Consider the following 15889-nt stretch of genomic DNA (forward strand, 5'->3'; position numbering starts at 1 on the left):
TCCAGTATGTCCACGGCTCTTGAGTACCGATACCTCTGGCATTCTCCTCCACATTATTTGCAAAGTTTAGAAGTCCTCTCTGCTCTTTGTCAGACATCTTTGAGCATATTAAAACTGTCTACTATTTTTTTTTATGTTAAGGTACACTTAAAAAAATTACTAGTAGTCTGCACTCCATTTTATTTATTAATATTGTTGTTTTTAAAATCCTCATGTCCCTTCATGCTCTCAGCATCACCTTTTCCAATACAATTCTCATTTCCAACTGAGTGATTTGATCTTTGCTTTAAGATAATTTTTCATCTGTTGCTTATTTGGCTTTATTTCTTCTTGACCAGGTTTCACAGCTTCAGATTCTGTGTTGGCAGTTTCTTGGCCAGTTTTCCTTTCCTGTTGACCAGATATAATCTCTGCCAGTATGGATGCTAAGTCCTCTATTGCTGGCCAAGCGAGAATCAATCATGCTGGATCTTACTAATATAATTTTACACTTAATAGAAATGTAATCCTCCTGGAAATTAACATCTGCCCTAACATAAACTTTGTCACATTTTATGAATGCTTATGAATATTAATTAATTATTCTAGCCCACTTACACGCATGTTTGTAAATAGACAGCTATTAGGACAATTAAAACAGCAAGATGAGTAGCAAAATGGCTTCAGTCTAACAGCTATATAAAGAAATATATATTTAAGAATACTACTTCTGCCTGTGTTTCTCAGGACAGGCCGTTGTTCCACTCCGTACGCATGTGGACCTACTTTCCAGCTATTCTTGTTTCACATCTATATTGCAGAATCACTGCAGAGCCACAGGCAGGATGAACCCCATTGTCCTCCAGAGCATTCAAGCTTAGCACAAATGCATGATCTAGCGACGAGAGCTTTCACGCAGCCGATTCTGCGTGCCCAGAAGTTCAGCTCAGCTTTTTCATCCTGAACAATGGGGAAGCAAGGGGGATAGCCTAATATTTCATCCTCTGTTTTGCCTACGTAGTCTTTGTCCACCAGTGTTCTGTGGCATTAAAGGTGAACCTCTTTCATGTGATAGCTATCAAAAAGCCTTCCTCCTCTAGACAAGGCAATGATGAGTTAGAGTCACTGTTTGCTGTTATCCTGATCTGCTTTTCAAATGAAGGTGCTTTTTCTATGATCTATATAACTTGTTCTGCTCCTTCTGTGTTTTCCCACACCACGGCACGCAGTCTCTAGGTTAAATACAGGACATAATTCTGAAAATTCATTTTTCTACTGTCCTGTCTCCTAGGCATGCCCCCCTCCCTTCAAGCTTTCCTCGTACTTTTTTTTTCACTGCTCGTAGTCAAACAAGTTATTGAAATGTTTTTGTTTGTTTTTTGGTGTTTCCCTCCCTCACCTTCAGTCGATGTTTGTAAAGCATTTAACACTACACCAGGCGGGTTAATTTACTGCACTGGTAAAACAGCCTATTTGGAGTGTCTTGCAACACTGACATGTTTTCAGCTTGAAAATCAGATGTCTCCATCCCAAAGGAAAGAATTCTTGCCAAAGCTTTGTTTATATCGATGCCAGGTGCAATCTGGCCCAACAGTGGTAATGACATATGAACACTAAACAGTTTGTAAAAAACATACTTCAAAATGAAATCTGAATCCTGTCTATAAAGACCCAGGTAAAGGTTTTATTAGGAATTTGCCTGGTGTAGAAAAGTATTTCTTTGTAGAAACATTAATTTGGCTTCTGGGCTCCCTTTAGTGTTATTAGTGGCCTCTGATTTCAGTTTTTTCATTACAGTTTGTTTTTCTTTTGCTTCTGGTAGAGCTTTCAAAGCCAAAGGTTTATTGTGTAAAAACATTCTAACAAAAATTACTGTAATTACTGTATTTAATATTTTATTTTGTACATGGCTTTTGCATGTATGATTAGAAAAATAAACCTTTTCTTTTTTGCTTCACAGAGAGCAACCCTGACCTGGTGAAAATTAGAAATACTGCAATGCAAAGCATACTGCAGCACCTCTTGAAAGGGAATTGCCAGAATTTAATTGCATCCTCCTCTTCTTAAACAAGTTCAAAATAAGCTTTCATACCTAGAGGCGATTTTTTGGTTATTGGTAAGTTAAACCTGTGTAAGAGTCGTGACCCTTAGTTGAAGTAACTCCCTGCCCATAGTGTGAAAGCATCAGAAACCCCAGTAGGCTGCAAATTGTGTATGTTTGTTTGATCTCTGTGATGGTCACATCCTTTGCACATCCTTACTTAAGGTAAGATAAAACTGGAAAGCTGAGGCGGGTAGACACACTGCAATGTTTTTAAAATGTGCCCAGATTTTGTTCGCAAATCTGTATTAAATTGATACACCCACTAAATCAGCGGCCATTTAAATGAAGATCTGGCCCTAAAAAATCAATGACATTTATGCAGTGATCAGATTCTTCTCTCTTCAGCGGGTCAGCGTTAAACCCAAGTGCTCATTGCTGCTGTCAGTATGTGTGCTGCTGTAAGGAAGGTGCCCAGTGTGATCTACATATCCTATAGGCATAGAGCAAATCGCTTCCTCAAAGAGTAAACCAAACAAAAGCCAGAGAACAACAGCAATAAGAGACTGTTTGACAAAAAGCTATTCATGTGCAGAACCCATTACCTCACCACATACCTAAGAGTGAGCCAGTGCCTTTGGGTTTTGTCCTAAGAAGCTGAGAGAAATTTTCAGGATGCTTTTCTCGTGTGTTTGAAGTAAAATCAGGAGATCAGTATGCCTTTAAAATGAAAGATAAGCCTCTTAATACTTTAACTCAAACTTCACAAATCATGATTTTTGAATCAGTGCCTTAGCAGAAAAGGAAAGACTCAGATTTGCAGATGGCAAGTTGCTTGCTGCAATCTGAAAGGGTCTATACTATAATGGCAAAAAATATGACTATATACACTTTCTTCCTCTGTCCATCTGCCACTGTTATAGTCTAGTGTGGGGGTGATTTTATTTAAATTTGGACTGTTTGCAGGCTGATTTCTCATTTCTGCAATCATTAGGTTTGTAACAAAAAGAGTAAATAGTTTTTTTTTTTAAAAATCCCAACTGCTGCCTTAGTGCTGTGTGATTTAAATAGTGAAATCATTGCTACAGACTGCCACAGAAGAAATCTGCATATATCTGCTGCTGGTCTACATGGTATCTCATCCAGTGACTATATATGCACATATTTACATGGAGGGAATCTTTGGGAATCTTCTCAATTCTTGCAAGTACTTTCTGAAATGGAAGATGCAGAATCTTCTGGTGGTAATCACCAGGCAGACCAAGAAAAACAGAAGATAAATACATTAATAATAGAAAATGAGTGATGCAAATAGATATTTAATTTATTAATATTTAAAGGTCATAGGAAGAGTCATCTTGTTTTACTCACTTGTTATTCTCCTTCATCCAGGGAAATGACACAATAGATGCCCTGCGAGATAGTTTCCCCCACACTCATAAGAAAAAAGGTCAATGGATGGAGGTACGTATTTATCAAGGCACAGGGACATTGAAAAGCTGTCAGGAACCATGACTGCAAGCATCAGATCATTCACCTTTCCCCTTGTTCAAGACTTGCCACAAAGAGGACATAAAGATGGATTTTTGTTTTCTTGTTTTTCAGAGGGAGTGGATTTGCCTAGAAAAAGCCTTTGTGTTTTCAGTCATCAGACCCTCATCATTGACAAGACCGCTTTGTGGATCTGCCTCCTAGAGTGGTCCTCATGGACAAATCCCCAGCCCAGACTGGTCCCCTGTGCTTTCCCCATGCCCTTGGCTCCCACTGGCATTGGTGCACCAAGGCAGTGCCCCCAGGGCTCTGCAGAGGGGGCAGAGGGGGCTCTGCCCCAGCATGTCCTGCTCCCCAGAAGGCAAGCTGGTGACCGCAGGTAACAGAAACAGCTGTCTAAGGCTGCCAGCTCTGCCAGGCTGATGGCAAAGGAATTGCATCAAATAACAGAAATTGACTCCTTGATATGTTATGTTTTTAAAACAGCCTGTGATGTTACATGATAAGTTGTTTTAGGGCTTGTAGGTCATTAGCTCAGCAGATCTGAAAAAACAATATCTGAAGACAGACTTCTAAAGGATTCACTTTAAATAGCTTATTCTGTGAGAATGAAAAAACATCAAACCAAAATTATTGCAGAACACCGATTCCCGTCTCTTTTGCACTGCAGAAGTGTCAGTGTGCAAGATGGAAACTCGAGCCCACTGGGACAGTAAATATTTTGAATCTGTGTTTTCTGCAAGATGGAAGAAAACAAAGCAGCTGCCCGCAAGGTTTCATCTTATCTGAGTCCCATGGCAACTCCATTAATGAAGAGGGGAGATGAGTTTGGCTCATTGCTTGGCAGTACCTTGAAAAGTATACATGGAGGTATAAGTCATCTGCTTGGTCTAAATTCTAATGAAATTTAGCTACCTTTTGGATGGCCCACCTCATATATTTTTTTACTTTCTTTCTTCTTTTTCCTTCTAAATTTAAAAGGAACTTTGATTTTGTTAGCATTTGCATTCAATATTTGTCCTCCATTAAGATGGTATTGATATAATTTGGCATGCATGTTGTTCTAAAGTCACTGAAAACAGTGGTAAAGAGCACTGAAGAACATTGTTTGCCATGGATCTGAAAATTTAGAAACATTGATATATTTGTTTAATGTAAGGAAATGAATAGGCAGGATACATTTTTATGCACAGTCCTGAAATTTGGCTCTTTGCCTAAATGCCAATGTAAAAATTGGTTTTAAGCTATGTAAAGTTCAAGCTATCCAGCATCTTTGTCACTTATTCCATGTCAAGTGGGTTAGAAAGTAGTGATTGTGATAAGGACGCTTTTCACATCCATTTCTACCAGTAGTAACCCAAGACGCAGAGGGAGGTGAAGAACAAGGGTCATATTTATAATCTGGAATGCTGCAAAATGTATCTCTTCAAGTTTTCAGCTGAACTGAGATATTTATCTTAACAAGATCTAATTAGACCTAATTTCCATAGCATATCAATTATTTTCCTCATTAGAGTAGCTAATGCCATGTTCAGATATCATGGCAATCAAGCTTGCGATTTCTGGAAAAACTGGTTAGAAGGCTCAGTATTAAGTGTGTTTCCAACTGTGAAATTTATCCTTCTGAGCAATGCCTCCCAGTTTACTCACTTTGTTCCAGGATTCTCTGCAGCATATGGCCACTGGAACCCATTAAATAACACAAAGTAAGACAGGCAGCGATGAGTCAAAAATAGCTGCACTAGTGAATCGCCTTTCAAAATTCTGTCTCTAACAAGAAAAATAATGAAGAATAAGACATGCAATTAGAAGAAATTAAGGTCAATTTTCAAGCCGGGTTGCCTACATGGTGGTTTTGAAATCCACGTTAGGCACCTCAAATAAAAGCAGCCTGATTGAACACCTGCAGCTCTTGGCAATGCACTTGTGTGTATAAGGCAGCCAGGCAATTCTTGCACTCAGAGTCTCTACCTCTTGATTTTATTTTTCCCAGTTCCAAAACATCCTAAAACTCTGGGTTCTAATCACTAGGTTTAACATGTTCCTTTTTCCTCCTAAGGAAGATACCCAGTGCTTCCAGTGCAGGGCCATATGTGTGCTATATACTTGTTGGACAAGTCCCACTGGCTCAGTGTGAGAGTGAAGGCACTTTTTTCATTACAGGAGCTTGTCGCATTGTATTTGGCCAAATGTGTTGTCAGAAGACACTTGGATTCCTTGCATCCAACCTGAGTCATCTACAAGTTTGGTGTCTACGTTTTTTTCTAGAGGTTTTGTTACAGAGGTCAGTTTATCTGCAAGGAGATTTATCTTCCAGAGCAGCTGCCTGCAGCATTGAGATTTTTTGTGCCTTGGAGGCACCCAGATCCCACAGCTGAAGCACCTTCTTCCTAGGGAGCTACAACAGTCAAGCTGAATCTCCCCTCAGTGTTTTCTGGGTTGGTGTCTCCTATCCCAGATAAGACACACAGCATTTTGCTAATATGAAAGGCAGAGGTAAAGACCTCTGCTGCTATAAGAATATTACACTAGCAGTGGATCTGAGCTCAATGTATGGTTGTACTGACATGCTGCATGGCTGAGGGCAACTTTTATTAACAGCTACACCCTAACCAAACATTTATCCATTTCTTCTCATTTAAAATACATCTAGTGCTCTCAATGGGTACACCTTGAATGAGGCGCAGGAAATATGCAAATTTCTGAATAAAGGGAATTCTTTACTTGATGCATTTTCATAGAATCACAGAATGGTTTTGAAGCTTTGTAGTTATTATTATTTGGTTATGCTTGTACTCAAGTCCCTTCATTCACAAATAAAAAGATGCTTCATCTGGCTGTCCAAATAATACATTCAAACAAAGTATACCAGAAAATAAACAACTGTGCTCTTGTGACCTGTGTTATGAAGAATAAAAAGTTACCTAAAGGTCCAGAGAAGGTACATGCTGTGTTCGTCCCCTTATACCTAAGCATGTCTATGAATTTAACGGGCATATTCAGGTATTGTGCAGATAGGAATCCAGCCACATTTCTCCTAATTGATTTGAAATTATATGGACAGTAACGGTGCCAGAAGACAAATTAGTTTGCTCTTTCATACTGAGCTGAAGTTGTTTGGTTTTCTTAAAAGAAATAAAACTGATAATTGTCACTACAGTAAGTAAATATGTCTGAATACATGCAGAAAGCAGATCTATTGGGTAAGAAGGTTACAGAATCTCATTTTGTGGTCCATCTGCTCCCTCTTTGCTTCCCAAGCCAACAGACACTAATCTGGGATGAAGAAACTGACAGGACATGGGGGAGGAGTAGATGGTCATGATTCCTGCATGTTTCAGCTTTTTGATATATGTGCTCATGCCATTGTGATATAATAGAAGGAAAATAATGCAGTGGAGTCAGGAGGACAATTCCAACAATTATGCATTGCAGCAGCATTTTACTGCTCAAGATTTTCTCACATATTCAGTGCAATTTACATGTTTTACCACTGAGATCTGAGCACTCAAAATTAACATTCAAGGGGGAAAAGATGCATTGCTGGAAAAGATTGTTAAGCAGATCATAAGCTGAAATAAACAGTAAAATAATCAGATTGAGTTAAGAAAAGTGCCCAGGGTACTCCTGCTGGATTTTTTTCTCTAATTTGCATCTATGTTGATGGTCTTGGAGAAAATGTGAACATCATCCTAGTAAAAATTTCTAGTGGCTGTAGCATGAAATAAAAGTGGTTCAAGAGGATGAAAATTAAATAAAGAAGAGATAGGGATAAAATCAAAATTCAAAGCCACAGACCATGAGTGCGAAAGACAAAGCAAAGCCGAAGTGGCAGTATGGCTAATGAGGGATGAGAGTGAGAGAGGGATGTGCTACACGACTGTGCAGTAATCAAAAAAAGGGCCAGTGAAGCTGTATCATGTCATCTCCATCTCTGCACAGCTCAGCAACAACAGCACTGCCAGCTTTTACTTCCAATTCTGGTCACTTTGTCATCAGAAAGATCATAATGAATAGAAATAAGTTTCAATGGAAGCAAAAAGGAGCAAAGTGAAAAAAGAGATTAAAAGAGATAAATATGTATTGTTTGGTTTAACTATAACCAAGATGCAAGGCATGTACAAATAATTCAAGCGTTTGAATGCTTCACTAAAAGTGGTAAGTTCTTGAACATAATAAAAGAGAAGCATCACTAGCATTTTGGATAAGAACTCTGATGAAGTTACAAAAACCAAAGCTGTTGTCAGCAGGGAGGTGTGCCTAATGATTAAAGCACCTAATCCAAGATTTAAAAATAATTTTGACCACATGATGTGAAGCACTGATGCAAAATAAGGTCCCTCTGCCAGGTGAAGGCTGTTCAAAATTTCTAAAATGGTAACTTTAGCCCAGATCAGAGGCCGTGGGTGTGCACAAAAATGACTGGACTTCCCTCAGCTAACCATGGATTTCTCATGAATTCCTTCTTATTCCCCTTCTATTCCCACCCTTCCAAAGCCACCTGGCTGTCCCTTGGATGTGAACCCTCCCTTATGTGCAGGACCATGATGATTCATGAGGAGAGTGGCTTAACTTTGATGCATGAGCCAAGATGCACATTTGTCAGCCTAGAATAGCATGGATCCAAGTCACATCCTCCAGTCTGTGTGATGCCTTCAAATGGCCAGTCATCACCAAAAGTCAGCCTAAGCTCTATCTCCTCACTGTCTTGTATTTTGGAAGCTGCTCTTGATGCATTCATCTTTCACAGAGGCTGTTAAAAATCCTCTTTTCCTAGGAACAGACACAGGGCCTAAACTTTCCATGGCCTAAGGACTTTCTCCTTACAGGCTTACTCACTAGGATTAATGGCTATGAATTACATGACATTGATTTTGTGGGAGCAGGAATTTTACACAGCAAAGCCTATACGTAATTACAGATCTTCCTCTGAACTTCATCTCATGCTTCAGGATTTATAAAAATCAAACTTGAACTTGAGATAACAAAAGAGATTCCCAGCACAGCATGCTTTTCCAGAAAAACCTGCCCAGAACTCTTCTCTATGGTTTAATGTACTGCAGGCACAGTATGCAATCACAGAATAAGGATATGCTTGGCATCAGCCAAGATGCGCATTCGTCAGCCTAGAATAGCATGGGTCCAAGTGACATCCTCTGATCTGTGTGATGCCTTCAAATGGCCAGAGTCATCACCAAAAAGTCAGTTTAAGCTCTTTCTCCTCACTGTCTTGTATTTTGGAAGCTGGTCTTGACGTATTCATCTTTCACAGAGGCTGTCAAAAATTCTCTGTTCCCAGGAGTAAGAAGAAAACAACTTTCTCCTTCTACCTACACTGGATGAGAGATCCTTGGAACGAGTGGCAGGCCCTTTTTGATTAATAGTCCTTGACTGGATTATTGCATGAGTATACTCTTGCTTTTTGACTGATGTTCATTGCCCCACTATCGAAAGGAAAATGAGTCTAACTATTCATTGTGTGAAACAGAGCTGCTTTTTGATCTGCTTGGAACGTGCCACTTGGTAATTTTTCTTGTTTGAAGCATCTTGGCATCCACAGCCAAAGGCAGACAACTCAAGGACACAGCTGGTCCTACAGGCTCTAGAGAAACCCTGGGAACAAAACCAGGGCTGCAGAGTTGAGAGAAGACTCCACAGAGTGAACGTGCAAAATCAGACTTGGCAGAGAAAGCCACCACAAGTGTGGAGCACAGCCAGGTTTCAGTGAGTGCCTCAGTGGAAAACCTAAGGGCCTTTGTCCAGAGCACGACTAGCAGAGGTCAGCTAATGAATAATACAGTAACAACACTCTCTCCTCATCTAAATCCCATGTCCAGCCTTTAGATCCCATCTCTTGGTGCAGCTGGAAAGCAAATGCAATGAAGAGCACTTTGACAACCCATCTGTGGGAAGGGAGGGCCAACAGCTCTGCTGGCTTTCACTTTGCAGTCACAAATGTTTGGTAGTGTAGCAGAGAAAGCTGTGCAATCACCAGCTTCCAGGTGACCATGGCAGTGGTTTTGTTCCCTCTTTGCAGGGGAGTTCATCAGCTATGTATGTGGTCCTTCTCATCCTGCAACTCTTGCACTGCTGCTAAGTCCTCACTGTGGCTGCTGGACCCCTGCCTCTCCCTCTCCTGCAGGACAGACACTGAAGTGCTCTGTAATTCCAGATCCACCTGCAGTCTCCCTCTCCCTGTGCATGGTCTGGATGGCACAGGAGATGGTATTTGTGGCTGGAGACTCCAAGCACAGCTCTGATCCCCTTTATAGGGTCTTTGTTTTCTCCCAGCACATGCTTCTGTATTGTGTGAGCTGCTGAAAATCAAGCAGCATCCTGGAAATGGCACAGTTTCCATCAGTTTCTGTGGCAGGTTAGCTGATGTGGTGGCCAGTGCCCTACACTGCAGGGGGTGGGAAATACAACGGGCCAGGGGATGCTGGGCACCAGACCTATGTCCTAAAAGAAGGCAGCCAGACCAGCCAAAAGGTGGGCAGGGTGAAGGAGCTAAGTAATCCATCCCAACTGAACAGACTTACATAGAACTGCTGCCAATCATACATGTAAGAGAAACCACTTGTTGCTGTAAAATGCATCCTGAACACAGCTATAAACAGAATTAACATGAAAATATGGATGTTCGGATGAATGAATTAAAAGCAATGACAATTTTGATTGGTTCATAAAACATGCAATTAATTTTTCCCTGCAGATAAATCAAAACACACAATTTGTAAAGGAGAACTCAATTCACCCTATATGCTTTAGGTCCAATACATTTAGCAAAAGCCAAACTAAAGAGATTGAAAGGAATCTTTGCACAAGTGTTGAAGAAGAATCCAGCCCCCCTTGACTGCAGATCATGCAGGGGCTAGTGCTGTCCTCTGTCTGGCAGCAGACTCCCACCCTTTCCACCAAAATAACATTTGCTTACTAATAATGTCTTTTTCTCCAAAAGGCGTAAATGGGCCCTGGTTCGAGCTCATCACAGATTCAGCTATATTCTTTTATCTCCAGTAATCTGGAGATTTTTTTCCCTGCAGATAGTTTCTGTGTTCCATTCGCTGCTATTTGCTAGAGAAAGACTCTTGGGCTTTTTGCCCTTTGTATTTCCTCTCTTCTTTCATGTGGAGAAGACTGCCAACGTGGGATTTGCAAACTGCTGCCAATATGGGATTTGTGCTGCTGCGGCTGCCAATCTTTAATTTAGCATATGTATAAAGCTAATTTTTGGACACGATGTTAGTGCCTGGCATCTCTGCAGGAGTCAGCCAGGTTGTAATGTTTGTATTGTACTGCACTATAAAAAAACAATAAAAAGAAAATATAAAGGAAAAAGCCTTTTATCTCTAGCTTTATAGCTACAGATATGGTCTAAATACTTGTATTCTCCCTCTGCATCTAAAATTCGCTTCCTCCTTTCTGTGCCATAGCCCTTTCTTTTAGATTTGCAGTTTGTGTTGCCTGTATTAGAAGCCAGTGATAGGCTCCTGCTCCCTACTGAGAATATCTTCATATTAAAATGTATAAATTCAACTCTTTAGAGGCAGAAAAAAAGACTAGTTTCCCTTTAATTATATTTAAAATACACAGTCACATGTGAGAAGAAATATTTTCTCTTAAAAAAAAATATGTTAATACAGAGAATCAGAGGGAAAAAAATTATCATTCAGGAAACATCTTTCTTATGGAAAACATAAGCTTGACTACCCTTCCTTGGCAAGGACATCTATGGTTTGGGAGGATGTTCCTGCAGTGAATTCTCTAAAATATGGCAGTGCCATTCTGGCCACTCAGTGGGAGTGTGAGTGAGCCAAACTCCAGCTCCAGAAGCCCCCATTTGGAGGACCCCATGTGGCTCCAGGGAGCTCCTTGGCCGGGGCTGGAAGCAGGCAAAGTGAAAGCTTCAGGCTGCAGGATGGGATGAGGGAAGCAGCTTCCTGCTGCCCCATGATGGTGGCTATAGCAGGACAAAGGCTGTAATAGAACCACTGTTCCCAGGGGTCCTAGATGGATTTATACGAAGCGATGAATTCATAGCAAGAGACTTCAGTGACAGTTCACCGTTCTTTCTTATGGAGAGGATCTCCTAAACCTTTACCTAAAATTATTCCAGCCCTTGTACTTGAAGGATGGGTATTCACCAGAAGATGTGTGGCACAAAGGAAATGCCAGTGAATGGGCTGTGGGTTGGAAAAGCCTGGCAGACCACAAGAGTGGCAAACTGAGCTAGTGACTTAAAGCACGACCCACTGACTGCATAGAGTCTGAGCATTTGCCCCCAAATGAAGGGAAAAGATTACCAGAAAAACACAGAGAATCATGAGGATTTTGTAAATCTCCTTTTTACAAATATTTAGTATACCAGCAGGCTATTTTGATTTTTTCTTTTGTTATCAACAGAGATTTTTGCAGTTTCTTTTCCCACTAGAGATATCAGATGAAGGAAAGGGAAATTGCTCTATCCTGGCATCACTTTTTCATTTTAATTATTGTGATTTAAATTACCCCATCTATGGAAGCCCACAGTAGAGTGTTGACTACCCAGTAATAGAAGGTAGTTTTTCTGCACGGCTAGACTGGTATTTTCTAAGAAGGAGATCTGCTAGCTTGCCTACTTTCACAGCAGCAGTGCCATGGGCCATAATGAGACAGGATTATTGTTGCAACTGCTCTTGAAGGCCTCTCTCCCCAGGCAGCCAAAGAATGACTGAGTCATGCAGGTGATGCATTCGCAGTTACAAGATGGACAAAACCCTGAAATCCACATCCCAAATAATCCCCCACATACCCACGCCTGTGGGGGAGGGTGTGTGGAGGGGGTGAGAACAAAGCCACTGATGCCAGAAAAAAACAAACAACCCAAACTGTTTATTTTAAATAAATAAATAAGGGGGGGTGGTGTTTTCTAATACCAATATGCCCTGCACAGTCATGCAGAAGAACCGGAGTTTGATTTCTAATCGCAGCCTCTCGTTCCCGGGGCTGGCAGGAAGCACGCATGGGGTGGAAGGAGGTGCCGTGCATCACTCAGCAGCAGCCCCTCTGGCTGCCTAATGAAAGGGGCTGACAGGCTCTTGTGAGAGACCCATCCAGCCCGCCTTGGCTGGAAGGATGATGGCCTTGGCACAGAACACCACACCGTGGGAGGGGATTTTTTCCCGGCTTTATAAACGACATCCTTGAGGCCCTGTGCGGCTGCCAGCTTCTCCTGCCCAGCACAGGACTGTCTAGGACTCCCTCTGGGGCTCATCCGCTGGCTGGAGAAGCTGTTATTAAGAAACACAGGATAGCCCCTGGCAGAGCATGCCGAGCTGGACCACCCTCGCTGAGCTCCCTGCACCTGCTGGCAGGGAGAGCGAGCGCTGGGACTGGAAGAGCATCAAGAATAGAACCGTTGATAGAAGCACAAACGTAGAGCAATTATTTATCTTGTGCTAGGAGTGGGTGAGGTGGCAATTGTGCAGAGCCCTCTGTAAGTTAGAAATCTGCTCTATTCCCAGAGCACTGGTGCATCAAGAAAATTCTACTGACAGGCACCTCAGAAATATGGAAAGGATTAGCACTCTGAATGCCAGGATGGTGTTGCCAATGTTGCGCTCACATTAGCAGCCATGCTCTGACTCCCTCACTCTCTCCTGTCATGGGGGCAGCAGAAGGAAATGCTGTTATCTTTTCAGAGTCAAGCACTGCCACTGAAAGACATGAGACAAATACTATTTTATAGATCTCCATGAAGCTTCAGAATTACGATGCAAAAATTAATTTGCAATCTGTAGCGGAGAAAGGAGGGGATTTTCTGCACTTTTGCCTTCCTTAGCAAGCTTCTGCACTGGGGAGCAGCCTTTGAGCACCAGTGACTGCTCTGGGGAGCTGTTCCTGGTGACTAAGGTCTCATTTCCACCAGGAGTACCTGCTGTGGTTTGGATCAGTCATTACATTTCACAGCACACAGGGCTGCCCTCTGCTATGTGCCAGTTGCATCTGAAGCAAAGCAAGCAGTTAAGGATACTTCAGGCCCATCTACCAGGATACCATCTACCATCGGTTTTGTTTCACTTGTGTCTGGCCCTTCTCTTCTGATTAAATTCCATTATTTATTAGTCTTGCCTGATGAAGGCAGAGCCCAAGCACATAGTTTTCCCTAACAAGATATCACAAGCTCATGCAAGTACTGCTCATTCCCAAGACAAAGATTTTATCCCTGGACTGCAAGCACTGGCCACTGTCTGTGTCTGACCAACCACTGGTGACTCTCCTAAACCTGCCAGAGAAAGGGATGTTACCAAGTATTGTTTCTGTCAGAGAAGTGCAATCCTTGGCAGTGCCAAACAGGAATAAATGTGAACCAAGGGGAAAGTATTTAAACTGCATGCTGCATCATGAAACCTACTTGGACACAAAACCCAATTCAACCCAAACAGCAATAAAAAGCTTTTCAGGAGGTCTTGGTATGACCTCATCATTGACCTGCTGATTCACCATGCAGTTAGGCAAAGGATTCATATGACACTAGTCTTCCCCAATCATGTGAGAAGGGTACCAAATAAAATGGACTCACTGGTGTGAAACATGAAATTATCCTCTCACATTTCATCTGTCAATTATTTCACATCAGCAGTCAAGGAAAACAGATTTAATGAACAGCTCATCATTCAAAACAATCACCCCCTAAACCCAATTCCCTTGCTAAATATATTCAGGGGAAGATCAGCAATGATTGGATTTACACACAATGTGAACTGAGTTCACTGGCCAGTTCTCCATGTTGAGCCGCACCAGCCCAGCTGTACCCCACACCTGTGAGTGTCCAGGCAGCTGCCTGCTCCCAACACGTGACCCCTAACTGTGCAATACCATGTCCAGCTCTGAATAGAAGTGCAATGCCTTGATGTCACTCACTTGACAGCCTGGGCATCTACCTCTCCCAGCATACCAGTGCTGAAAGCAGGGCAAGAAAATGACAATAAAATAGCCAGGACAGGAGGAAAACACCATTGTGTCCAGGGTAGATCACAATCAACAGTGAAAGAGAGGACACATGAATGTTAAAGCTTCACTTCAAAAAAGACTGATGTTCCCCAAAATAACAGGCAGACGCCCCACGTTTTTCCATCTATTTTTTTAAAGTTTTTGCCCTTACCTTTGCTGTCCTACCCACATCTGACTTCAGGACTACCAAAGCCTGAACACTGCTGACTGTATCTCAGTATCAGAAATACCTTGACAATTGCATGATGAGATAAATATCACTGCAGACTGCTATTTAAAAATGCAATACTATGACTTAAGGGAGACAAAAAGAGAGAATGTTTTATTCCTCATAATATGGCGCACACAACCATTACATCCTGAGCTTTTACATATAACCCTTTGCTGATGTAAATACTAGAAATGGATGCTATGTGGTCAACAGAGCACTGCTGAAGCATGGGCAGTCACACAAGAGTGATGTTTCCCACCTAATTGCACAAACGCTCCAACAAACCGCAGCACCTCGGAGGTCTGGTTCCTCGCTGATATTTCAGTTGTTCGGCTGCCGCAGCCACGGACGCAGCGAATTTTGAATTAAACACCACTGCTCGGTGATGCTGACACTCCCAGTCAAGCATGTCTTGATGAAATTAGAGATGCAGAAAATATTTTTTGACAGAGTGCACGAGGAAAACAGCCAGAAGTGCAGCGAGTTCGGTGTGAATGGCTCGTGCAGAGAGAGAGACCAGGGAGATGTTGAAAATTGGAATCTCTGATTTTGGCAGGAAGAGGCGAATTTTATTAGCAATCTATGCCACAAACATAACTTTCCAACTATTAACAGGTTTTAGTTGCCAAAAGAAAAACACCATTTCTAATTGCTTCTCAGCTCTTACATTTTGCAATGGAAAAAGAAAAAAGGGGAAGGCAAGAAAACTTACATCTCCATTATGTAAAATATCAGACCAGTGGAGAATACAGCAGCATTCCAGCTTAACAAAATCTTCACAAATGTAAACACTTTACAATCTTCTGCCCAAACCTGCAATTCTATGACAAATTAGCACACACATATTAAAAATATGCAGGAAACTTTTGCAAAGCATCAGAGACTATTTAGGAATTGGTAAAATAAGATTGGTTATCCTTATTGTTGCTACCCCTAGAATGCAGGGTCATAAAAAGTCTAAGGACATTTTGTTTCTTTGAAGAAACATGATTTTCCTTTGAGTTTAACAGAATGGAAATTTTAAATTAATGCAAGAGACAGCAGGATTAATTCCAACCTGTAAAGCTCCAAACCCCACCTGTTTCAGTGTATTTCTTCCTAGTCTAAGAAGGAAAATACAGCTTTTCTGGCTCTGCAAGTACCACTGTGATCCCTGAGCAGAGAAAATTGCTATG

The 15889-nt window shown here is 41.6% G+C and overlaps 1 protein-coding gene and 1 long non-coding RNA gene across 2 annotated transcripts in view; one reads left to right on the forward strand and one right to left on the reverse strand.

Moving 5' to 3' along the window:
* The window catches only part of LOC115904843, a 77811-nt gene extending 67007 nt beyond the window's left edge, over positions 1-10804 (forward strand). Inside the window, exons 2-4 of the long non-coding RNA XR_004060810.1 lie at positions 1940-2095; positions 3413-3484; positions 3626-10804. This is a non-coding gene — a long non-coding RNA (uncharacterized LOC115904843). The remainder of the gene's footprint in view (positions 1-1939; positions 2096-3412; positions 3485-3625) is intronic.
* Positions 1-15889, reverse strand: part of CLYBL (citrate lyase beta like) — a 164993-nt gene that overhangs the window by 40017 nt on the left and 109087 nt on the right. The window lies entirely within an intron of this gene.

This window comes from Camarhynchus parvulus, chromosome 1 (genome assembly GCF_901933205.1).
Source record: "Camarhynchus parvulus chromosome 1, STF_HiC, whole genome shotgun sequence".
In the NCBI taxonomy this organism is placed as follows: Eukaryota; Metazoa; Chordata; class Aves; order Passeriformes; family Thraupidae; genus Camarhynchus; species Camarhynchus parvulus.